This window comes from Lissotriton helveticus, chromosome 8, assembly GCF_964261635.1.
Source record: "Lissotriton helveticus chromosome 8, aLisHel1.1, whole genome shotgun sequence".
NCBI lineage: Eukaryota > Metazoa > Chordata > Amphibia > Caudata > Salamandridae > Lissotriton > Lissotriton helveticus.
Genome location: NC_136069.1, coordinates 1187447982 through 1187475637, shown reverse-complemented (window position 1 = coordinate 1187475637; position 27656 = coordinate 1187447982).

The following is a 27656-nucleotide window of genomic DNA, read 5'->3' as shown; positions in this document are numbered from 1 at the left end:
GAAACAGAATATTGAGCCTGACACCGAGACTCGAATCTGGTTCCCCAGCTCAGCAGTCAGCAGCTCTAGACATTATGCCACATCCTCTTCCCAATTTGGTGTTTAGCAGTTGGTTCTGTTACAGGCGGTGCTAACAGAAGTTGGCTGGTGCAAGCTGTCTCCCGACGAGAGCCCCAGCAGCTTTATTTTTTTTCAAATTAACCACTGGTTGGTGCTAAGTGACAAAGGGCCATATGTATCAAGGCCAATGGGTTCGCAAACGCCGAAATTCACAGAATTTTGGCGTTTGCGAACTCATTTTCGCAAAATGGTATGTATGAAAGAATTTGGGTGCAAAATAAGGAATCGCAAAATTTGCCATTCCTTATTTTGCGATTGCATTTAAGGATTTGCACATTTTGTGATTCCTTAAATGCAATGTATTAAGCAAAAAAAAATTCCAAAATGCCCTTAAGGAATCGCAAATTACCACCAACTTCTAGTGGTGGTAAGTTGCGATTTCCTTGAAAAATTCACATTTCAGCATTTTTCAAAGTGCCATGTGACGCACATACATGCCCTTAGGGCATGTATGTGCACCACATGTGCACCCATGCTTATTTCAGGGGTGCAACAGGGTGTCCTTTGGACACCCCTGCACCCTTGAAATTATTCTCAATTTGCGATTCGCAAATTGTGAATCGCAAATTGAGAAAAAATTCCCATTCCTTCTTATGGGCCTCCTGGCCCATAGAAATGAATGGAAAGTATTCCTTAATTGCGAATTCGCAATTAAGGAATATCAAGAAATCGCTAAAATATTGCGTTTTTCTTGATACATACCATTTTGCGATTCTGAAATAGCGATTTCTTAAAAATCGCTATTACAGAATCACAAACTGGTTCCTTGATACATATGGCCCAAAAAACACTGAGCCCTCTTCTCCAGGGCTTGCAGTGCTAAGGCTGCTTTGTGGTGATGGTGGGGGTCACCCCTTGTTATCAAAATGCTAATGACAGCTTTCTGAGTCTGTTGCAACGTCACTTGGCATTTGATAAATTAAAGTGGGCGATAAAGGAGGGTGGGCCGCGCAAGAAAGAGCCAAGCCAAATTGCTTTTCTTTTCATTTTAAAGCTGAGCCTCTGCTGAGCCTCTAAATAATTTTGTTTCAGGATAGCTAATAATTGAACTGCAGCAAGCTGGCTGTCACCGAATAGAAATCCATTTGTGAAAATAGCAGAGGATTACTGCTACAGAGGATGGAGGTAAAAGCTGTAATTTGTGGAAGCTGCAGAAAATCTTTATCATATTCTATGTTGCTTGTACTTTAGAAGCACCAAAAAGATAAGAAATAGCTTGCAAGCAGGAACAAGAATGGATGGGGAGATGTGGCAGTTTTAAGACTGCATTAGCAGGGTCTTACGTCAATACCAACAGGGGGCAGCCAAGAGTGAACTACATGCTCATATGATCCTTTTGCTGGAGGAGGGGAGCGTGACAAAGGCAAAAATGATGGAAAGCTGTGATCATTTTTTGTGCTCCAGGTAAGGTGTAAATTGGCCAATTTATGTACTCCCCATATACTAAAAAAAGAAGGCAATTTTTAGCCATGTTTCCAGGACTTTGGCGCTACCACTAGCCATTGGCCTAAGGCCTTAACTCGCCTAATAGACTGTTGTCCCTGCAAAAATATTTTTTGGTCTATTGCACCCATAATTCTTTCACAATTTTGGGTATTGGACACCACTGACGATTATTTTCAAGATGCTATTCATCAGAGAGTCATGGCTGAAATGATGAGAAATATATTGCGGTCAAATACATTTTTGCTGCAACCCAAATGTGAAATGTACTGTATTTACTAAAACTTCTAGCCCATTTTCTAGGACTGTGTTTTGACAGTGAAAGTGGTAAATAGATCTATTGGTAACAATATATATAATGTGGCCCTTGTATCTGCTCCATTCAACCTTTGACTTTCTGCGCCCTCCTTTTTTGACCATTGGCTTGAAACTTGGTCCATCATCTCTTGCACAGCCCGAGGAGTACTCCTCTTTCACCTAATCCTATTGGCTGGTTGAATGTATCTTTTCACTTCAACTCAAGTGCTTGCATTAAATCACATTCATTCTGGACCTATTGGCTTTGCCAATGCTTGTCTTCACAGTGTGTCCTAAGTGGAAAGCTACAGTGGCGTAACAACAGCCTCCGCAGCCCCTGCTCTATGGGGGAGGGGCCCGAGCTCCAGGGGGCCACCTCCGGCACAGTGCACGGGCGGGCCAGAGAGCTCCTGACTGGTTCCGGAGCGTGGGGGGCCCTCCGTGCACTTTGTAGGGGTTTCCCCTCAAGTTTCGTTACAACACTGGAAAGTTGTGGCCCAATACATGCATTTAAATTCACAATATTTGTGTTTACACGAAATAATGACACTACTCACATTATTTCAAGATTGATTGATGTCTTAGGTCATTGTGCAATTATTACTAACCCCTTTCCTGCTTTTCAATGCTGGGACTGGCCTGCCATAGGCGTCAGTTCCCCAAAATTGCCAGGGCGGAAGGGGCATCACACACAATTTGGCCTTTGCTTTGACTGACACCAGGCGGGCAACTAGAGCCAAATTTCGGGGGGGGCGGCTGAAAAATATTTCGGGGCGGGGGGGCTAATTCTTCCACCCATAGACAGAGTGGCTGTAAGAAGGGGTGAAAACACAACAAAAGCCTAAGTTACAAGTAACTGGTCTTTTAAAGACCTGTTAAGTACTCGGGTGCGGCTGCAATTAGATTGTCGCCAGCCCGCAAAGCTGTGTCTGCCCAGGCTGACACACACGACGGGGGTGGGGCGGCGGGGGCAGAAGTCCTGTGAGCCCAATGGGTGTTGCGCGCCTGACTCACACAAACATGCCTAAACATACACACAACCAATGGCATAGCATGGGGGCGGACCGCACCAGGCGGCACAAGGTTTTGGGGCGTCAGCCTCCCCTCTTACCTGAGGCCGAAAGTCAGAAATCTCCAGCACCCTCCCTCGCTCGTACCTGCGGCAAAAGGTATAGCTACCCGACTGCACACACATTCACGCACTCCCGCTCAGATAAACACACTCACCTGCAAGCATGCAAAAAACATACATTTTAAACCATTTTTTACGCACCTTAGCTGCCCGATAGGGTCATATTCCCGCTCATTATACTCCATTTTTAATTACACTAATAGTGAATAATAGGACCAGGAAAATGGAGCTCCAAACGACATCCATTAGAACGAACTGTGTTCCAGCAGGGCCGGCCTAAGGCATGTGCAAGCTGTAGGTACTGATTTTGCCACCTCTGAGGCCTGGTGTCGCACAGGCAGTGCCAGGGGTAGCAAGAGCAAGCCAGGAGTCGCAGCTGCAACCCCTAAATGACATCCATGTGGCCTGCCTCTTGATCTTTGACTCTACTGCTTTTGGGGTGCTAGCGCTGTTGTACTGGACGAGGGATATTTTTGTTTGGAGGATGTAGACCCTCTCACCATATCGACGGCAATGATGATGATGTAGACAGAATGAAGAGGTAGTGTCAATGTTTCATGCTGGAAAAATATCCATATGAGCAGGATATTTTAACATGAAAAAAATAATATCTATTTCTTTGTATTATAATAATTAAAAAAAAATATATATTTTTAGTGTGGACGTGTGTTTTTAGAGTATTTTTAAGGGAGGGTCCATAAAAGTGCTCCCTTTTTACTGCACCTCTCTGCTCTTTCCTCTAAGAAACAAGCATTTACAATGCAATAGGTCTCGCATTATTAAAGTTTGAGCTATTGGTGTTGCATTCTTTAGCAATGCAACACCTAAGAATAACTAAGTGTCATTGTATCGGCGGCTGAGACAGAGAATTTCTTTTCTCCTGTGTACCCAGGTTGACAGTGGAAAAAGTGGTTAGTTCTTGTGTTTCTTTCCTATAATGGTCTAAAGCAGGGTTTTCCAAAGTCGGTCCCGGAGGGCCGGATCCACCCCTGATCTATAGCATATTCACATTTCATTTAGATAAATGTAGTTATATTAAAGATCTGGCAATGATCCTGCCCTCCAGGCCTGTCTTTGGAGAACCCTGCTCTAAAGCAATTTGTGAAACAGTATGATCCTACCTCAGCGGTGCTCACAGATCCATTGTAGGTTGTTCATTTTCATGTTATCAGCACCAGTATTCCATATCCCATCAGGGCCGGACTATGCTGCAAAAATGTCCCTGTAACAAAAACGGACCCAGGGGCCCAAAACCGTCCCCCACCTGTGCGGCGCACCGGGGGATTGCCCGGTGCCCGCTATGGCCAGTCCGGCCCTGTATCCCATCCAATGTTGACCATCATTCTTAAGCCAATATCCTATTCCCTTTCTGTTTTGCGCTTGGTTGTTATCTGAGTGTCTTTTTAAGCCAACTCTTTGCAGTTCACCTGTAAAGGTATCAAAAGTCCAATCTCTTTGTAATTAAACTAACTCTTCCACTGAAAAGAATTTACAATTCTCAGCTAAGCCGTAGCTGGCTTAAAATCCTTTAATTATACAGCTTTTTGTTGTGTTTGCTAAACGTTTGATCTAATTAGATTTTGAAATGGCACAATCAAGATTTGTTAATAAACAAATTCCTCACACCTTCATTGTCACCAGCAAGAAATGCGACACTCTGGGATAATAAATATTTACCTATGCAAGTCATCGAGAAAGAACACCCTTGACTGCTCTATAGGGACGCCAAACGGAATACCGCATGAGAAATTGATTACATTGATTTTTCTCACCATCTGCCATTTCTTGTTGACACATGTTGTTGGATATGGCTTCTGTTTTTCAGAGTTAAAGTAGAGTAAGCCCTTTCATGTAAGCGAGTGAGGATGTAATATGTGAAGTCATGATGGGATGCAAGTTATTGTTCACTAAATTTGGCAAATTTCTGTGATTATTCAATTTTTAAATGTTAGTAGGTAGTTATCTCATTTCAACACCTAACTTTAACGCAACCTTAACACTTTTTTCACTTTTATATATATATATATATATACATCGTCCGTTGTCCACCAGAAATAATTTTGGTGTAAACAACCTGCCTTTTGTTGTTAGACACTCTTTTTTATCACTTTTTTTAATATCACCATTGCACATATATAAACATATATATATTTTTATGGACATACAAATGTTTTACATTATGCACTTTAAATAGAAAAAAATATACATTTAGGCACAGTTTACTTAATGAAACATATCTATATCTATACTACTATAATAAAGGAGAAACTTTCAGGCTTTGAGGCGGGTAAACTCCGGAACCACTGCGCCAATCTACACACCCGATACACCGTAGAAATCGTCAGGGTGTGTAGATGGTTATAGGCTATATAAAGTTTAAAAAGAAATCTTATTTAAAAAATGTATTAAAAAAAAAGTAGTCCCCCCAAAGTAGCGCCGGCCGCGACGTGCGTGCTCACGTCGAGGAGCGGCGTCAGAGCGTCGTCAGAGGAGCGGCGGACATGGCGCGGGGGAGGAGCGGTCACGTGAGGAGCAGCAGACAGGCCAGCGGCGGTGCGACCAGCGGAGAGGCGGACATGGCGCGGGGGAGGAGCGGGGCGGATAGGCATGAGGAGCAGAGCAGCGAGGAGCTGTCAACTCAGGAGCGGTAAGCAGGCGGGTGTCGGGCCAGGCGGGGAACGGGGAGTTACAAAAGGCAATGTCGGGGCAGGCGGGGGTCGGGGAAGGCGGGGGACGGTGACTAACAGCTCCATTGACTCAGGCCAGGTGATGGTCAGGCCAGGCGGCAGGCGGGGGACGGGGCTGGCGGGGGCATGGGCTGCTGGGCAATGTCGGGGCAGGCGGGGGCAGGGGGAAGCCTGAAAGCTCCCGGACAAGGTCGGGACAGGCTGCTAGTAATGATATAAAAATGTTATATACTATGGCACTATGCACTTTACATTCTGAAAGCAAATAAAAACTGTCTTTTGCAGATATTAAAATAATCAATTGTTACAGGATTAATGAGCATTTATGCTGGAATATGATAAACGCAGTATTTGCACATTGTTTTATGAATTTACATCGTTATATATTATTGTGTGAGAATATGTATATTTTAGATTATTTATACATATTTATTGTAATTTTAAATATTGAATACATGTATTCTATTTATTTATTCATTTAAAATTGCACAATACTGAGAAAAGCGAGCATTTCATGTTTTTTTCGCGATATAAAAATGCATGAGTGACAATGTCGCATAAAAACAATGTGCTTTACAGACTCGTAACATTGTTGAATAAGAGCTTTATTGCATGGTGAAAACATCTCATTGTCAATATCAAACTGTTTCTTCACTGTTCATAGATCACGTGGTGTCACATTTGAAAAAGAGAAAAAAACGTATAAAATAACATGGCGTACTGCTTATCCTGTATGTGATCAAGGGCACCCGATGCCCGAAATGCGTCATGGAATGAGGAGGTGAAAGAAATAAAGAAATCTGCCATTTAAAGGTCCTGGCGGGCCATTTTACTTCAGTTCGCCATTGGGAAGTGCTGGAGTTTTGGTTTGCATATATTTATATATACATATAATGCCTCATTTAATTAATTATGGACCCATAAGAGCTATCCCCTTGCATTCATATCAGACATTTTGTCTCGAAGGGTACATACTGTGCAGATAAAAAACAATTATTTTGACCGAATCCTCGATCTCTAACAATCAGTAACAATAGGCATTCTAGAATGTTTCTCCTTGGGTTTTGGGATGTTTTGTAAAATATTTCACCAGATGGCCCCTTTGTAGGCAGACATTTTTCAAACTACAGTAGGTTGGTACTTTTTAGCAATGCCCTGCACTCATGCCTGCTAAGGCCTTTACATATGCTCCACTGTATGTTTTGAGGTAATACTTTATTGCATGTAGCGCTTAATTTGTGCAGGTGGTGGGGCCGGGATTCATTTTTCATCAACAGACTTTGACCCCGAGCAAGAGAGAGAAAGGCACAAAAGAGTGAAGAAGGAGGAAGAAAAAGATAGGAAAACAGTCACCAGGGTGGAAAGCAGGATGAAAAAAAATGGAAAAAATACGACAAAGAGATAGGCATTTGGAGTGGAGAAATAAAGAGAAATGAGGCGCAAACAAAACTACACAGCCTTGGTAAATTCAAAGCCCGTCATTCATCAGGGCTGACTTGTAAGAAAAACCTTGAAACCTATACCTTTTATGTTAAAAATTAATCAATGGTTAATGGTTTTATAAGCTTGCCACTAGAGTGGCAGTATTCCAGCGAGAGCGTGCTCGTAGGGAACTCAAGTTTCTCTCAATCTAAAAGTGAAAAGTGCCATTTTTTTTCTCTTTTGAAAAAGGTGGAAAAAGTAATTTGCCCGCTGCCTTGAATTTATTCAGGCTCCATTGTCTTGATTTATACAGTGGGACGGTGAAGTGCGTGCAAGACATTTGAATGATCCACCATTCTCTGACTTCTGCTCTCTGGTATGGAACGGCGTTCTTAAGCAGTCTTCCTGAATAACTGCTCGAACCTTCTAAAAACGGCACGCATTAAATTCTCCGAAGACAGAACGCATTGAAAGACGAGAAATCCAATTTTCAAGCAGAGAACATTCAGCTATTAAGCATCAACTATTAAATTAGCGTTCTTCAAATTACTCTAATGGCTGTGTGGGAGCACTATTCATTCTATATCTGCTTCAGAAGAGCAGAACATTTTAGACATAGTGACTTCGTTCATTTGGCGGAACAGTGTTAGGGTGGAGTTCATAACCACCCACAGATTCTAACTTGAGTCAAAGTTATGTTGGGGGGAGTAAAGTTCCTCAGGACAATAGTTCTAGGCTCCTGCTTATTCCATTCTCCTCTGGTTAGCATCTGTGTTTTGGAAGAGATAACTTTTAGGTGGTTCCTTCCTCTGCACCCATTGGTTGATGGATCCGAGGAAGTGTTCTCTGCCTACGACAGTAGAGTTTTCCCATTTCAAGAGCGTCAAGGTTTGTTTATGCATTTGCATTAGTTTCAGTTGAATGACTTGCTGAGGTCTAGCAGCAAGCAAGTTACAGCTTTAAAAATAAGTGGAGAGATGATTAAGTCTTGAGGTATGCTAAATTCTGTTTTGAAGAAGGGGATGTAAATGTGGAGAATTATTTAATGCTAGATCTGCTGAGAGGGAGGAGACTGGGTCTAGGATGGTTCCATAGCTGCTGAGGCCTTCTAGATTCAGTAGGAGGGAGGAATGGTGGTCTGTACCAAAGCTGCGGGTGCGTCCAGCAGATTTGTCTATGGTGCCTTCAAGTCATCCCTCCTGAAAGACCATTGGAGCAGGCTTGGTGCATTTTCCTGGGGTGAAATTCTGTTTGTTTGATGGTCTAAAAGTAGGTTGTTCTCTTGCAAATAGCTGGAGATCCCACTGTAAGCAGTCTTTTCAATAACAATTCAAACAAATGTTCTTTTGAAGGACAGTGGATAGCTAAATGGGTCTGCTCAACCGAGATTCTTCTTGGTGCGCGGTCTGAAGTAAGATATCTAGAGGCAGTGCTTAATTTGAGCCGTTGCTTTCCGGTACTCAGCACCAGCACTTAATCATCAACACCTGCGATTTCCATGAGCACCAGTTAAGGACACATTAATTTACGAGGTGATTAAGTGATTTTCCCAGACTCACAGGATGTTGAGCCAAAGCTGAGACTCGATTCTGGTTCCCCAGCTCCGATGTGGCAGCTCTGGCCATTATGCCACCTCCTCTCCCCACTTTCATGGTTAGTGGAAGGTTCCTTTTTAGGCGGCGCTAACAGGAGAAATGGCCTGAAGCCCCAGCACTTATTTGCTTCACAAATTAACCTCTGTCTTGAGGTGAGGGTGTAAGTGCCTGATGTTATAGGGTTGTGAAGAAGGGTTCCTTCTGGGGTGTAGCACTCATTAATGGTAGGATGTATTTCAAGGTTTGAGCAGGACAAGTGTCCAATAGTGAGCCGGATGGACTGATGATAGTCCAGTGAACTTGGGGTAATATGAGGATGGTGGTTAAGTTACCTCACGGTGGTGTAAATGATGCAGAATTGGATTTGTATCAAAAAATTAAAACACCCAGGTAATGGCGTAATGCCATTTCACTCCAGAAGTTGCATTTTTCTTCGATTTTGGCTGTTAGTTTACTTCAAATGTAATATCAGCCAAGCCAGACGCGCCCTGGCAGGAGTGAGTATGTCATTCTGCAGTTTGCTGGTATATCTTTGTTTGATGTTGCACCACATGGAACTAGAGCTCAAGGGAATGGTGTTGGGTAATTTGAATGAATGGAATTATGTACTCATCCAGGAAAAAATGTGCACTATGAAGGGATACACATTCTTCAAAAAATACCATTAAAAATAAGAATAAGAATGAAAGAATATCATTAAAAAATAAGAATACCAATGGAAAAATACCATTGAAAATAAGAATAAGAATGAAAGAATTTCATTAAAAATAAGAATGCGAATGGAAAAATACCATTGAAAATAGGAATAAGAATGAAAGAATATCATTAAAAATAAGAATACGAATGGAAAAAATACCATTGAAAATAGGAATAAGAATGAAAGAATATCATTAAAAATAAGAATACCAATGGAAAAATACCATTGAAAATAAGAATAAGAATGAAAGAATTTCATTAAAAATAAGAATACGAATGGAAAAAATACCATTAAAAATAGGAATAATAATGAAAGAATATCATTAACAATAAGAATACGAATGGAAAAATATCATTAAAAATAAGAAAAAGAATGAAAAAATACCATTAAAAACAAGAATAAGAATGCCCATAAAGAGTCAACCAGAGAGTGAGGAGTGAAGGTAAAATCATTAGGCAGTTAGAATATCACGTGAAAAAACTGAGCCTCAGCCCGACAATTGAGGCAACGATGCATTGATGTTTGGTGATAAGGTTAGATTAGGCCCACGAGAATGTGGAGGCCTTGTCAAATTAGACCTGATACCTTCAAGCATATTCTAACCTTCCAAAAGACAGACCAAAGTGATACGAGCTGTTAGTGGGTAGATTTAGGTCTGTAACACAGCCATGGAGTTCTTGTTAAAGTCCACTATGAGACAAGTGCAATTTCCAAGCTTTCATTGTGCACTGAGATCAAGTTGTCTTTTCTACAGGTGGATCCTTGCAAACTAAGACGACAACATTTGTGACTGGCTCACTGCCAATCTGACGCTCTCACACGTGCTGTACTATATGAAACATATCAGGGGCATAGCTTAAGTGGGGGCAGGCACTAGGCTGCATGGGTTGGTGAAACATTAATTCCTTGCTCATGGGCTTCCTTTGTTTCCGGATCTGGCGATAAAATCTCATAAATAATAGTGTTAACAAAAAATGACAGAGGGGTGTAGGAGGTGGACAGACATGCACAGGAAAGGAAAGAGAGAAAGGAAAAGGATGAAATCATGAAAATATGAGAAAACACAGAGGGACACAGAGAAAAAGTAAGCATTTGAGAAAGGTAAGAAAGAAACAGTAATCCTGACAGGCAAAAGATGGGCAAATAGAAGGAGGAAAGAAAGCAAGGGAAGAGAAATGAAGCATACATGAAGGAAATGAGGAAGAACGGGTGAAATGTCGAATGGAAGGGTAAAAAAGATTGCTAGATGGAAGGGTTAGAGGATGGATGGAAGAGTTGATAGTCTATAGGGTGAATGAGCGGCAGGATGAGGAATAAGAGTCTGGGTAAAGTGAAGGGATGCAGGGGTGAAAGGATGGATGGATGGACATGTGGACATGCTGATGCATGAATGTGTGAAAGGGTGGCTGTGTATATGGATGGATGGATGAATAAAGGGTGAAGGCAAATCTCCTAAGGAGGGTAAGGTCTGCTTGCCTCACGTGCTCGGTATGAGTAGAGGTATGGTTCAAGTGGGAGTATTTTAATTTTCTGACTACTCCCTTGTACATATCATGGGAAACATCCTTTACAACGCAACTTTTACCACGCAGTGCCTTTACGACGCAACTTTTACAACGCAAACCATTACAACGCATTGCGCTGGGGGGCGCTCTAGGATAGGGAATAGGTTTAATTTACTATCCAACACCTTCCCTACTATCCACGGGGACTGGAGTTGGAATAGTAAATTAAACTATTCACTATCCAGCGCCCCAAAGCACTATGCGTTGTAAAGGCATGCGTTGTAAAAACAGCGTTGTAAAGGCATGCGTGGTAAAAGCATGCGTTGTAATGTCATACATCCACATATCATCCATGTAGAAACCTTTACAAACATGAGCATAGCCAAAACAGGTACTGCTTTATTTAAAGAGCAATAGCTGGACAGCTTCCTTTGATGTTCTTGTTGAGGTGTGTAATACTGTGTCAACATGTGGAGGTGTAGCAGGTACATATTTGGTAAGGTTTGGCAATGTGGGCACGCACTGTGGGGCTTACTGGTCACAGCACTGGTTAAAGAAATCCTACTTTCTGCCTAGAATGTATGCCCAGGCACTCAATTCTTTCCTGACCCTCCAGTCTTCGTGGGGACCATTGAAAATGAGATTATGCCATTGGAATTCTAATAAACAAGAGCACGCTCCAAATCTCTGATACCCCCTCCTTCCTTTTCTTGATCATGTGAGAGGCACAGAGGGCAGCCACGCGGGCCCTCTTTCTATTGCAATGTTTGACTCCACCACTTCCTGCCTTGTTTTTTAACTTCCCATGTCATCTTTTTTGCCTACTTTTGTGCAGTGGTTAATTTGTAAAAATATAAGTGCCGGAGCTCTCGTCAGGAGGTAGCTTGTACCAGCCCTTTTCTCCTGTAACACCGCCTAAAACAGAGCCAACTACTAACCAGGAAGTGGGGAGAGGATGTGGCTTAATGGCCAAGGCTTCAGACTTCGGAGCTGGGGAACTAGGGTTGGATCTCTGTATCAGATCAACATCTTGGGATTCAGGGCAGATCACTTAATCTTCCTGTGCCTACCAAAAATGAGTATGTTCTCAGCTGCTGCTCATGAAACTACAGCGCCGGTGTTGAAGATTAAGTGCCGGTGCTGAGTACCAGAAACCACCAGCTCAAATTAAGGACTGCTTTTGTGTTTGACATACTCCATGCGCAAAGCAAACACAAGGAGATGATGGATGGAGCACTGAAACTTTCAGACACTCACCCCCAGTCACAGATCTGGGTTCAACCTATCATTGTGTTTTTTAGCTCACTTCGCCACCCCAATTCAGACCCAGCCATATGCAAATCAGTCCAGCCTAACTGCTCAGCCAGGTCTTCCCTGGACCGGAAACAAGCATCTGGGACCGGTTTTGGGCTAACAGTCCTCATCAGCCAGACTAGCTTGAATCCATTGGCAAAGTGAGCAAGGGACCCACATCTAGGCATACCCTGCCAACTTAGGGCAAACAATTCAAACACAAGGAGATGATGGACAGGGCGCTGAAATGTTTCAGACAATCACCACCAGTCAGAGATCTGTGTTGAATCCATCATCGTTCTTTAACTCATTTCGCCAGCCCAATTCAGACCCAGCCATATGCAAATCAGTATTGACCCTGTTTCCTTCATGTGCAACCCGTTTCCTGTCCCATCTCCCCTGCCCGATCAATTTTCTTGCAGGCTGTCTTCCTGTGTGCCATCTGTAGTGGGCCACACTGCACAACGTAAGGTATGTGCACTTACGGCCATGACCATGCGTGCATGTATGTCACAATGGAAATAAAACGGATTGGTGCAGGCAATGCTCCAGAGTTCAAGACCACCATAGTGTCCGGATGTGAGTATGTGCTCCTCGTGTGCTGTCCCACCACACTAGCCACCTAATATCTTTGCCTTACAGCACCATGTGTTCCTTCTCATACTGCTCCCTGCTCCCCCCGCAGTGACTCTTCAGCCTGTTCCCTATCCACTATGAGGGAGTCATGGTTAGGTGGAGCAAAGAGACTGGAGGTGGAGTGCATGGAAGCAAGAATGCAATAGCTGGGACTCAGGGGGTGGGGTGGTCATTGTGCCTATTTTGAGCTGCTGGTTGCCTGCAGGGGCCACCAGCACTCATTTTTAGGGAACTGGCACTTATGTTTCCCTCATCGATATTTCCCGGGAGAAAGAGAGGGGGAAACACACAAAGGGATTTGAAGGAGGAAGGAAAAGACTGAAAAACTGCCTCAAAAGGAGAAAGCAGGAACCTGCAAGAGTGAGATAAACAGGCTGGGAGTGTCTGTTAGTGGATTAAAGAGGCATGAGGTGGATTCAATTACAAATGTTTTTAACCTCATCACTGCGGCGTGAATTCCGCCGCAGTGCTGAACATTCCAATCGCGGGCGTGGTCATGACGGCTCCCGGCCGTCATCAGCACACGCCCACCATGACTCATGACGGCCGGGAGCCGTCATGAGCATCGAAGAGGTTAAACCCTTCAGCTCCTAGACCCGCAAACATACGATCTCCCACAGGTATTGCAGGAAACAAGTGATGGAGTTCTGAGGCTGGTAATCTATCACTAAAAGCCCTCTCCCCTCCTGAGAAGGGAAGAGAGTGTTGTGTTGTAGGGTTACCATACGCATCACATTAACTAGTGATGCTGTAACAATTAATGTGCTTTGTATATCAAGGTCTTATTTTGTATAGCCAATGACGTAACAGATAGCAGTCTGGCTAACCAGCAGTATGAACGGATTTGTAATTAGCTGTAACTAATTTAATAATATCTGCAAATTACATTTACTAATTTTCATAGATATTTACCACTGAAAAATATGTGTTTTAATGTTAAATTGGAGCATTTTAGGTAAGTGCATCTTGGAGAGTTTAACTATGTAGGGTGTGAGAAAAGTACCAAAATGGACACATAGAACTGCAGAAGACGTAGGGCCTGGTTACGAGGTTGGCGGTCCTCATGAAGGACTTCCACCGCTGCACTGCCAGGAGGACGCCTAGCCCGTGGTGCACCCGTCTGCCGGATTCTGTGTTCAATCCAGGAGAGCAGGCGGTGCTGTGGGTGGTCTTACGGCAGCGGCAGTGTTAGGCTCATAGGAGAGCCTTAACAGCTGACCGCTGCCGTGAGAGTGCAAGCAGCACGTTCCTGCACAGTGTGGCATGCACCATGTCGTGCATACCAAACCGTTCAGAAAAGAGGGTGCAAGTCCCGCATTCACCCCCAAGCCCATTTATGGCGGGGGCCCTGCTAGTGCCCCCTTATCTGCATTTCCATCGCACTTTTCTTGGCAGGATCCCACCATGAAATAAGGCAGTGGATTTGCAAGTCGGAATATGCTCAGTGGTGCTGCATCGGCACTGCCAGTATATTCCGGCCCCTTTCCACTCCGTCACTTCCGCTGGACCTCGGATTCTGGCAGTGGTGATAGTCCTGTGGCGGTCTGACCACCACACTCCGATTATGGGGTTTGGACCTGCAGTGGTGATGGTGGTTAGGCCGCCACCGTGAGTGCAGCTGTTCCAGGACTGCCATACTTGTTATAAGCCCCGTAGTGTATGTGCACAGAACATTTTTGGGAAATGGGTTGATTGGCAGGGCGTTTGAATACACAGGCCATGTATGCAGGCACAGCATGTAGGCTAGACGTGTCTGAAGTACGTATGGAGTGGTGCACAGATAACAAGCATTGGCAACACCAATATATCTGGCCTTGGCAGGTATGCCTTATTGAAAATATAGGTTGTATGCAAATACATTGTCAAAAATACAAAAATAAAGGACTGACCAATAGCCCAAGGCACTGAAGCTCTCTCCTTTTCAGTTTGCTGTGCATATGTGATCAGGCAAAATGCAGTTACTCGCAATGCAAGACAGCTAATTGATGAATTGGCTGACCCATTGCCCCATGTTGTATATTGTAGTGGGAAGAAGGGAATATATATTTTTATCATTAACTTTTTGTAAAAGAAGAGAGTGGAGATATATGTAACGCTTTCTCTAAGCCAGAATTGCTAAAGGCGAAAGAGCACAAAAAGTGCACAAGCTAAGGGGCCTAAATACATTAATACAGCTGTGTAGCCGGTAGGGGCCGACACTTGATATCTTGAATCCTGTCTATGAAGCGATCTGATTGACCTGTTAATGAAATTCCATCAACAAAGACAGCTAAATGCGAGCAACCATTTGATATCTCTTGCCCTGCTATCTACGCATGAAGTCATTGCCGAGAACCCCATCAGTTCCTTCCGCTGAGAAGTGTTTCTACTTCCTGTGTGAAGCATGCTCTCCAGGACTGATCTCCTCTTGTTACACCAGGATGGGTTGTGAGGTGTGCCACTAGCAGGGCTGTGATTGCCCCCCTACCAGCAGCCCTAGCGAGGCGCCGTAAACCAGACGCATGTCCCCATAGGATATAATGGCCCTTTCACTCTTATTTTACAATCCTTTGTCTTTTTCCTGAGCAGCAGCGAGATAATGTCTGACTACAAAGGAAAGCTCAGTCCTCTTTCAGACGTATGAGGACCGCAGGAGTCATTTCTGACCTGCAGCTTGGCTGACACAAGCCCTCCATGCAGTAAATGTTCACAAGCAATTACCAGAAAAGCAAGAACTGGCACCATCATTGCCTGTAATACCTAAATCGTGATAATTAGGGGGAAAGTAGGTCAACACCCGCAGCTTCTATATAATGTTATACACCCTGTGCACTTTGCTTGGAAAGATTTAGAGATTTCTGAGAATTTTTCCTTCTTTTTCTGCTTTTTCCTCTTCCGCTTCTTTTTCTTGCGATTCTTTTTAGTGTTTTTATATTAATAACACAATAATAATAATATAAACACTAATATGTAGAATTATAGATGGATGATAGTGAATTACGGGGATGTTTTTACACCGAGGGGTTCTGAGTGACATGAAATTGACAACAACAGCGAAGTATGAGTAGTCTGTGATGTCAATCAGAGCCCTGAGGTGAAAAACATCTGTATAGTCCACTATTATCCATCTATAATTTTATGTTATGTATGGCCCCCTAAATCATCTGTCCCTGCTTTCAGCTGCTACGCAGGAGCAAGGGAGCAATGGAGGAGCTCTACGTTGCAGGGCCTCTCTTTACCACCCAAACGGTGAATTAAAAATCCCTGGCATCCTGCGACCACTTCCGCCATCATGTGCCCTCTCTTTCAGGTGCTGCAGCCCCTGCTTCCCAGTGCTGCTCTAGCTGGCTCTCAGATCAGCCTAGAACATCTTTGTGATGGAACAAGTTTTGTTTCCCACTGTTGCTACGTCACAGCAGATAAGTACTGGATTTAGAATCTAGCCATTCATGCTACTAGCTCTCTATGAGAGCTGTGCACAACAATACTAATACTAATGCGTATTCTAATACTAATAATAATACTAATGCGTATGCTAATAACAATACTAATACTGATACTTATGCTAATAACATTACTAATACTAATGCTTATGCTAATACTAATAATAATACTTATGCTAGTGCTAATAATAATACTAATGCTTATGCTAATACTAATAATAATACTAATGCTTATGCTAATAACAATACTAATCCGTATGCTAATACTGATAATACTAGTGTGTATGCTAATACTAATAATAATACTTATGCTAGTGCTAATAATAATACTAATGCTTATGCTAATACTGATAATACTAATGATAATGCTAATAATAATACTAATACTAATACTAATAGTAATGCTTATGTTAATACTAATAGTAATACTTATGTTAATACTAATAATAGTAATACTAACACTTATGCTAATACTAATACTAATGCCAATGCTATTGCTAATATTAATAATAATACTAATACTAATGCTGATACTAATACTAATACTGATAATAAAGCAGCCAGACCCTGCTCCCACCCCACTGCGTGCAGCCGACCCTCACTTGTGGACAAGCACATGAGTAGTGCACTATTTTTTTCCCCACATTATTCACCAATTATATAGTGGTTTGGGAAATTCTGAGGCCCAGGTGGTCAGCAGAACCTAGAGAGGGTATAGGATTAGGAAATCCAGTATAAGATTTGCAAATCCCACAATAAAAACAAATTTAATTTATATATATTTTTTTGCTGGGGTTCCTTTGAGTCCCTCCCGCATACATGTTAAGGTACGTGAAGCTCACCATCCCCATTTTTATTTTTCACAACCCAGTGCTCAGTGCTCCGTGTTGGGTAATGCAGGCCGCAACAGAAATGTTTCCTCGATGGCCGGCCAATCACAGCACAGCAGATTCGCAAATGTGCAGCCGGATTCATGAATCTGTAATGGACAAGAGAAAATGAGCCCCGGTCCAATGGTTTGCCATTATTTTTTAATTGGATTTGTGAACCCTCCACAAATCTGCAGACAAATACACAAATGAATAGTCCATATAATCTATAAAATGTATTCTCTTCATACCCAGACTGGCCACTTTTTAAGTTCTAATTTCTTGAAACTAATTGAACAGATATACAGAAAACCAGGTAACTTCCTTGAGTAAAATCCCGTTTCCTTGCCAAATTTGGTTTAATTCCGTTCAGCAGTTTTTTTCGATGTTGGCGAGAAAGAAGCCTAAAAAAGTCAAAATTGCAGTTTTGGAATCCCCCTATTTTTAAGTCTCCATTTGATACATGTGCACAAAACTTGCCATGAACAACCCAAAGTGACTGCACCTTTTTGGGAAAGCTCAGTGGAGATCATCGAACGGCACCCAAGTTATTAAAAAATATATCTTTTCAATGGAAAGTCTGATTGGACTATAACTATAGATTTGCTAGCACCACCTCAATAATACATATACATCTGTATATATATATATATATCCGCACACTTATATGTGTGTGTATATATGTAGATATTTAAAATGGAATGGATGTTATGAAGTTTATATCTACACATACGTACCTGTGATGTACCTGTGTTGTAATTTCCCATGCGAAGTAGTAGTGACTCCTGGTGTAAATCATAGTGAAAACTCACCTGCGTTGTAGTGACTCCTGATTTAGTGCTTGCCTGGTAATTGTCCTGAATGACTCTTGATGCATTAGAGCACCATTGGCAGGCTGACCTTACCTACCCATAGCCAAAGATGCTGCGCTGCGTTGCGTGACAGGGAGGGAGCAGGAGAACGCCATATCTACAGATATGGCCTTCTCCACCCCCCTCTCTAGCTCTGCCACAGAATGTTGCTGCCGAGCACCACGCACACAACTTTTCAGCATATTGCAAGTGTGTGTGTGTGAGTTTAGCAAAGGTTTTGTACGGAAAAAGTTCCCTTGCAGTACAAAACACCAACACTTTTAAAGCTTACGCTAATAACAATACTAATACTAATGCTTATGCTAATACTGATAATACTAATGTGTATGCTAATATGAATAATAATACTTATGCAAGTGCTAATAATAATACTAACACTAATGCTTATGCTAATACTGATAATACTAATGATAATAATAATACTAATACTAATATTAATGCTTATGTTAATACTAATAGTAATACTTATGCTAATACTAATAATACTAATACTTATGCTAATACTAATACTAATGCCAATGCTATTGCTAATATTAATAATAGTACTAATACTAATGCTGATACTAATACTAATACTGATAATAAAGCAGCCAGACCCTGCTCCCACCCCACTGCGTGCAGCCGACCCTCACTTATGGACAAGCACATAAGTAGTGCACTATTTATTTATTTTTTCACATTATTCACCAATTCTATAGTGGATTTGGAAATTCTGAGGCCCAGGTGGTCAGCAGAACCTAGAGAGGGTATATGATTAGCAAATCCAGTATAAGATTTGCAAATCCCACAATAAAAACCATTTTAATTTATATATATTTGTTTGCTGGGGTTCCTTTGAGTCCCTCCCGCATACATGTTAAGGTTACATGAGGCTCACCATCCTCATTTTTATTTTTCACAACCCAGTGCTCAGTGCTCCGTGTTGGGTAATGCAGGCCGCAACAGAAATGTTTCCTCGATGGCCGGCAAATCACAGCACAGCAGATTCGCAAATGTGCAGCCGGATTCATGAATCTGTAATGGACGAGAGAAAATGAGCCCTGGTCCAATGGTTTGCCATTATTTTTTAATTGGATTTGTGAACCCTCCATGGATTCACAAATCTGCAGACAAATACACAAATTAATAGTCCATATAATCTATAAAATGTATTCTCTTCATACCCAAACTGGACACTTTTTAAATTCTAATTTCTTGAAACTAATTGAACAGATATATAGAAAACTAGGTAACTTCTTTGAGTAAAATCCTGTTTCCTTGCCAAATTTGGTGTAATTCCGTTCAGCAGTTTTTTTCGATGTTGGGGAGAAAGAAACCTAAAAAAGTCAAAATGGCAGTTTAGGAATCCCCCCTATTTTTAAGTCTCCATTTGATACATGTGCACAAAACTTGCCATGAAAAACCCAAATTGACTGCACTTTTTTGGGAAAGCTCAGTGGAGATCCTCGAACGGCACGCAAGCTATTTAAAAACATATCTTTTCAATGGAAAGTCTGATTGGACTATAACTATAGATTTGCTAGCACCCCCTCTATAATACATATATATCTGTATATATACATATATCTGCACACTTATATGTGTGTGTATATATGTAGATATTTAAAATGGAATGGATGGCATGAAGTTTATATCTACACATTCGTACCTGTGATGTACCTGCTAGAATGTAACCATGGTTTGCCCTCAAACGTGAACAGTCATCCTTTAAATACAGCAGTAATGACTGAAGGCCTCATTAAAACGTTCATTGCAAACCTACTCAAATAATGGCTGGCTTTAAAATCGCGGACAATAATCTTTCTTTTATATCTATAGCTGTACTGGAATATCTGAAGAACTAACTTTTGCATTGAGTCAACAGATGCAATGCAAATGTTAGTTCTTCGGTTACCTCTATGGCTATGTTAATGTCTGCATTGGTATAAACATTACTGTAGACCTATCTTTTACAATGGCAACATTACTTCTTCTTTTGAACCTACAGAGGTATGGACACAATAGAAAGACTATTGTTTGCATTTGTAAAAGTTAACCCCTGGATAAGTATTTCTGATTCAGAAAGGTATCTGGGCTTCTTCCCTGAACAATAAATTATAAAGCAGAATAATTCCAAGTTACATCAAATCTCAACAAAGTCACAAGTCAGTTTCTATTAACCATAATAAATAATGTGTAACAAAAAGTAAATTTTCCTTCATTTTTCTCAATGTCGTGTGACAAGGAACAATTTATGTCCCTCTATATTCACCCACCAGAGGGTCTTTGCAGTAAAATTGTGATCACTGGATAAACATATTTTTTCACCAAGTATAAAACATGCAGAAATGCACGCACCTGCAAGATAAAATGAAGTTCTTGGGTGAATCTATGAGCTCAGTATCAGGAGTTTACAGTACACCATGGTTTGGGCAGTTAGCAACCTTGAGATATCCCTGGGGCAATCTGCCGTAAGTGGTACAATACAAGTAAAGGTGAAGTCAAGAAACATTGCTGGTGGTATTTTTTATATACGTGCAAAATCTCCTCTATAGGTCAGCATTAATGCTTTTCTGCAGCATTTATGGAATTGTTATGTTATGTTAAATAAATTTATATCGTGCTCAGCTACTCGGCAGAGTGTCCCGGCACGTGCAGAGGTAAAGGCAAAGGGTACCAGAGGGACAACTAAAAGAGGAAAGTTTTAAGCTTTTTCTTGAAGATAACATGATCCTGAATGCTCCACAGAGCCACGGGCAAAGCATTCCAGGCCAGGCTAGCTTTCCTAACAAGTGAACAACCACCCAGCCATTGACGATTGAATCTGGGGGTCTGCAGCAGAAATTGAGAAGAGGAGCGCAGCTTTCTCACTGCAGTGTAAAAGACAAATCTCTTCTGAAGATAGCTGGGGCCCTTGCCATAGAGGGCCGTGTGAGCAATGGAGAGCATTTTGAATTGCATTCGAGTCTCAACAGGAAGCCAGTGCAGAGAGCGCAAATGAACACTCCGGATCTTCATGTCAAGCACTTGGCTTGAAAATATCACATCCTGTCGAAATCATTTGAGACAAAGCGCCCAGTCAACATAAAATAATCATTAAAGCATTTAATAGAAGGCAGGGTTCAGGCAGCATTTGATTGTGTGGTCTGATCTCCATTCACTCTGCTCCCTAGCTGGCACAATTTATCCAGCAGGCCTGTTCTACTTCAGCCCCGGTGCTGTACATGATCCTGCTTATAGATCTTGGTTTTTGACCGACAAACACCTTCGAGCCTGATGCAAATCCTGGATCAATGACAGAAACAAATTACCAATCACTCCAGTTTAATTGAGAAGCAGAGCATGTGGAGTGCTGAGCACCTGCCCACAGCATGAATTTGCTGCAAATCTACCGCAAACAGATCTTGGTTTTCAGAATATTTTACAATAAAATACAGTCTCGGTCTTATTCTAAATCCGATTCTAATAGCTATTAAATTACATTAAATTTTCATTGTTCATTATATTTCGAAAAAACCTGGTGACAGTTGAAGGGGAAAACAGCTTGCAAAGACGCACAATGTCTAAATGAAAAAACTAGGATTCCACATGCGTCATTCCAAGTTGCAAAATTTGTGATGGAATAGCAATATTGCGGTTGCAGTACGTTTTACTGTTGTTTTACAGCATCATTTTACCGGGGCAGTGAGACTATGTACCTAACACATAGTCTTCCAATACAACTGGGGGGTAAAATACTTATACATATAAACTTACATATACATTTACATATAGAGACTCAGAAAGCATGGAAAAAATCCTCAAAATCATTGACTCAACAAACAGTAATATTGTGGAATCTTTTTGAACATATTAAAAAATGTTTTATGCATTTGCCTTTGTTATTAAACTTTTCAAATTTAACAAGCAAGCAGCTATAGTGTGTTTGTAATTATCGTACGGCTATAGATCACCACATTTACTACCATTACTTCGAGCGATGATTCCTGAAATTGATCTGCACTATGACCCCGGCCATAATAGACACAATGGTAATAATCTTGACCTGCTATTGCAGATGGTGGATAAACATAATTTTCTAATTCCGGTTTTAGCAATTGGGGTAGTATAGCCACGTTGAGGTTGGTGTTATGCCCATGGTTGCAAAAATTATGTTTATCAATAATGGTCATTCATCATAGTTATTTATGAGATCAGTTGCACAGCATGAGCATAAACAAGAACTGTTGCAGTGATGTAAAATGAGTAAACAGCCTAGAAAATTAATTAAGAAGGATTTAAAAATCTCACTATAGTTATATTAATAAATTGGAAGAGGACTTAAGATTGTGAAATTAAAATATGAAAATAACAGCCATTGTAAGAGGAATTATCAATTGTATCCAATGGACATTTTTTTTTGCCCATGGGGTGTCCACCAGAGGTTAACAATTCCCGAATCTGTAAGTTATCAGCAGTGGCTTAACATTAGCCCCGCAGCCCACGTGGTGTGGAAAGGCGTTCCCGAGCTCCAGTGTGCTCCCTCTGGCACTCTGTACGGACAGTGGGCTCCTGGCCTGAGATCGCCTGACTGGGTCCGAAACGTGGGGGTCCCCTCCATGTACTTTGCACGATACGCCACCGTTTTCCAGCAATGGCAACGAAGAGACGCTGCAGAGCTCGACAGACCTTTAAAACGAACAACCACTTCTGTGAAACTTAAAGTGGATTTTGTGACAATCAAGGATCAAGAAATATGCATATATATGCCATTCTAACGTTTTATTCTTTTCACGCAGTGCGTGGTTGATGGTTTATTGTTATAATTAGTATTGTCATTTATATTGTTGTTGTTATTGCTATTATTGTTGTTATTGTTAGTGATGATGATAATATTAATACTACTACCACCACTACTAATACTACTACTATCACTACGGCTACTCCTACTACAACCAATAATAATAACACAATAGCAACAAGAATAATGACATCAAAATTTCTCATAACACTAAGTATATCCACTACTTGAAGCATTGCTTGGCGAGATCTGTTGGGTGTGTGAATTGTTGCTTTGGAGTCTCTGTTGGCTCCCGCATTCTCCCTGGCAGGACAAACGCGATAATGCTCGCCTTTTCATTACTCCTGCTCCATTGCAGAAGACCACCTTGCCTTCGGGGAAGTCCATAAATAACTACTTGTCGGTTCTCTCATCTCTTTCAGTGGTCTCCTGGGCCTTATGCTTGCCAACTATGTCTTATGGAGACTTTGGTGATTCATTGCTGCAAGTAATTGTTTTCATTAAAGTGGATCATCCTTCATTGGGCGCGTCTCGCAACATTCTTTGTCCCTTTCTTTCTGAATCAATTCTTTATGTACAAATTGTGGTGCTAGTAGCCTTTGGCAATCTATTATTGCTTCCCCAGAATCCTTCTCTTCCTTAGGCTCATTTCCCCACCGCCCACTCTTTTATCTAAAAAAAAACAAATAAGTACGCAGCCCATGGCTTGTGTTTTTTGTTATTATGAAGACGCATGCATGGGGAGGGTCTGTGTTCAAAGCTACTCCCATGCGGAGTGAGTGAACAGGTAAGCAGGTAAACACGCTTGTGTGTTGCGGACTGTCGATGAGATAACATGTGGGGAACGTGTCATCAAAAGAAATGAAAGCGTGGCAACTCTTGTGTCCACCACACCTGATTGAGGCAATTGCCCTATCTGAGGTTCCTCCGCAATCTACACCCAGTCATCAACATTACCTTTATCATTCTCCAATTGAGGGTGATCGTATACTTTGCAAAGACACACATCCCTTATATGTGATATGAGCAATGAGGAATTAGTTGCTATCGTATGCTTGTTGTGTGGCACCGCATTGTGTTAAATTTAGCGCAACAGGCAGAAGTCCTTTTAATGGGATGTAACGTAGAATAGTGCTTTTTTAGGTCAGATGGAGGATCTCTTTCAATTAAATGACGAGGGCCTCAACCACCAGCAAAATCCAATCAAAAGCTGCACCGGACCATGAAACATCAGAGGCCAAGTGAAATGGCTATGTGTTGAGGTATCCTATAATGGTTGCAAGATGGAAAGGGCCAAGAGTAGTCTTTAGAGACACTTTATCAGAGGGATATGCTCTGCCTTACTCCAAGAAAACATCAGTTGACTTTGGGGGAAAGTAGGTCAATACCCGCAGCTTCTATATAATGTTATACACCCTGTGCACTTTGCTTGGAAAGATTTAGAGATTTCGGAGAATTTTTCCTTCCTTTTCTGCTTTTTCCTCTTCCGCTTCTTTTTTTTGCGATTCATTTTAGTGTTTTTATATTAATAACACAATAATAATAATATAAACACTAATATGTAGAATTATAGATGGATGATAGTGAATTACGGGGATGCTTTTACACCGAGGGGTTCTGAGTGACATGAAATTGACAACAACAGCGAAGTATGAGTAGTCTGTGATGTCAATCAGAGCCCTGAGGTGAAAAACATCTGTATAGTCCACTATTATCCATCTATAATTTTATGTTATGTATGGCCCCCTAAATCATCTGTCCCTGCTTTCAGCTGCTACGCAGGAGCAAGGGAGCAATGGAGGAGCTCTACGTTGCAGGGCCTCTCTTTACCGCCCAAACGGTGAATAAAAAATCCCTGGCCTCCTGCGACCACTTCCGCCATCATGTGCCCTCTCTTTCAGGTGCTGCAGCCCCTGCTTCCCAGTGCTGCTCTAGCTGGCTCTCAGATCAGCCTAGAACATCTTTGTGATGGAACAAGTTTTGTTTCCCACTGTTGCTACATCACAGCAGATAAGTACTGGATTTAGAATCTAGCCATTCATGCTACTAGCTCTCTATGAGAGCTGTGCACAACAATACTAATACTAATGCGTATTCTAATACTAATAATAATACTAATGCGTATGCTAATAACAATACTAATACTGATACTTATGCTAATAACATTACAAATACTAATGCTTATGCTAATACTAATAATAATACTTATGCTAGTGCTAATAATAATACTAATGCTTATGCTAATACTAATAATAATACTAATGCTTATGCTAATAACAATACTAATCCGTATGCTAATACTGATAATACCAGTGTGTATGCTAATACTAATAATAATACTTATGCTAGTGCTAATAATAATACTAATGCTTATGCTAATACTGATAATACTAATGATAATGCTAATAATAATACTAATACTAATAGTAATGCTTATGTTAATACTAATAGTAATACTTATGTTAATACTAATAATAGTAATACTAACACTTATGCTAATACTAATACTAATGCCAATGCTATTGCTAATATTAATAATAATACTAATACTAATGCTGATACTAATACTAATACTGATAATAAAGCAGCCAGACCCTGCTCCCACCCCACTGCGTGCAGCCGACCCTCACTTGTGGACAAGCACATGAGTAGTGCACTATTTTTTTTTTCCACATTATTCACCAATTATATAGTGGATTTGGAAATTCTGAGGCCCAGGTGGTCAGCAGAACCTAGAGAGGGTATATGATTAGCAAATCCAGTATAAGATTTGCAAATCCCACAATAAAAACAATTTTAATTTATATATATTTGTTTTCTGGGGTTCCTTTGAGTCCCTCCCGCATACATGTTAAGGTACGTGAAGCTCACCATCCCCATTTTTATTTTTCACAACCCAGTGCTCAGTGCTCCGTGTTGGGTAATGCAGGCCGCAATAGAAATGTTTCCTCGATGGCCGGCCAATCACAGCACAGCAGATTCGCAAATGTGCAGCCGGATTCATGAATCTGTAATGGACGAGAGAAAATGAGCCCCGGTCCAATGGTTTGCCATTATTTTTTAATTGGATTTGTGAACCCTCCACAAATCTGCAGACAAATACACAAATGAATAGTCCATATAATCTATAAAATGTATTCTCTTCATACCCAGACTGGCCACTTTTTAAGTTCTAATTTCTTGAAACTAATTGAACAGATATACAGAAAACCAGGTAACTTCCTTCAGTAAAATCCCGTTTCCTTGCCAAATTTGGTTTAATTCCGTTCAGCAGTTTTTTTCGATGTTGGCGAGAAAGAAGCCTAAAAAAGTCAAAATGGCAGTTTTGGAATCCCCCCTATTTTTAAGTCTCCATTTGATACATGTGCACAAAACTTGCCATGAACAACCCAAAGTGACTGCACCTTTTTGGGAAAGCTCAGTGGAGATCATCGAACGGCACCCAAGTTATTAAAAAAAATATCTTTTCAATGGAAAGTCTGATTGGACTATAACTATAGATTTGCTAGCACCACCTCAATAATACATATACATCTGTATATATATATATATATATATCCGCACACTTATATGTGTGTGTATATATGTAGATATTTAAAATGGAATGGAGGGCATGAAGTTTATATCTACACATACGTACCTGTGATGTACGTGTGTTGTAATTTCCCATGCGAAGTAGTAGTGACTCCTGGTGTAAATCATAGTGAAAACTCACCTGCGTTGTAGTGACTCCTGATTTAGTGCTTGCCTGGTAATTGTCCTGAATGACTCTTGATGCATTAGAGCACCATTGGCAGGCTGACCTTACCTACCCATAGCCAAAGATGCTGCGCTGCGTTGCGTGACAGGGAGGGAGCAGGAGAACGCCATATCTACAGATATGGCCTTCTCCACCCCCCTCTCTAGCTCTGCCACAGAATGTTGCTGCCGAGCACCACGCACACAACTTTTCAGCATATTGCAAGTGTGTGTGTGTGAGTTTAGCAAAGGTTTTGTACGGAAAAAGTTCCCTTGCAGTACAAAACACCAACACTTTTAAAGCTTATGCTAATAACAATACTAATACTAATGCTTATGCTAATACTGATAATACTAATGTGTATGCTAATATGAATAATAATACTTATGCAAGTGCTAATAATAATACTAACACTAATGCTTATGCTAATACTGATAATACTAATGCTAATAATAATACTAATACTAATATTAATGCTTATGTTAATACTAATAGTAATACTTATGCTAATACTAATAATACTAATACTTATGCTAATACTAATACTAATGCCAATGCTATTGCTAATATTAATAATAGTACTAATACTAATGCTGATACTAATACTAATACTGATAATAAAGCAGCCAGACCCTGCTCCCACCCCACTGCGTGCAGCCGACCCTCACTTATGGACAAGCACATAAGTAGTGCACTATTTATTTATTTTTTCACATTATTCACCAATTCTATAGTGGATTTGGAAATTCTGAGGCCCAGGTGGTCAGCAGAACCTAGAGAGGGTATATGATTAGCAAATCCAGTATAAGATTTGCAAATCCCACAATAAAAACCATTTTAATTTATATATATTTGTTTGCTGGGGTTCCTTTGAGTCCCTCCCGCATACATGTTAAGGTTACATGAGGCTCACCATCCTCATTTTTATTTTTCACAACCCAGTGCTCAGTGCTCCGTGTTGGGTAATGCAGGCCGCAACAGAAATGTTTCCTCGATGGCCGGCAAATCACAGCACAGCAGATTCGCAAATGTGCAGCCGGATTCATGAATCTGTAATGGACGAGAGAAAATGAGCCCTGGTCCAATGGTTTGCCATTATTTTTTAATTGGATTTGTGAACCCTCCATGGATTCACAAATCTGCAGACAAATACACAAATTAATAGTCC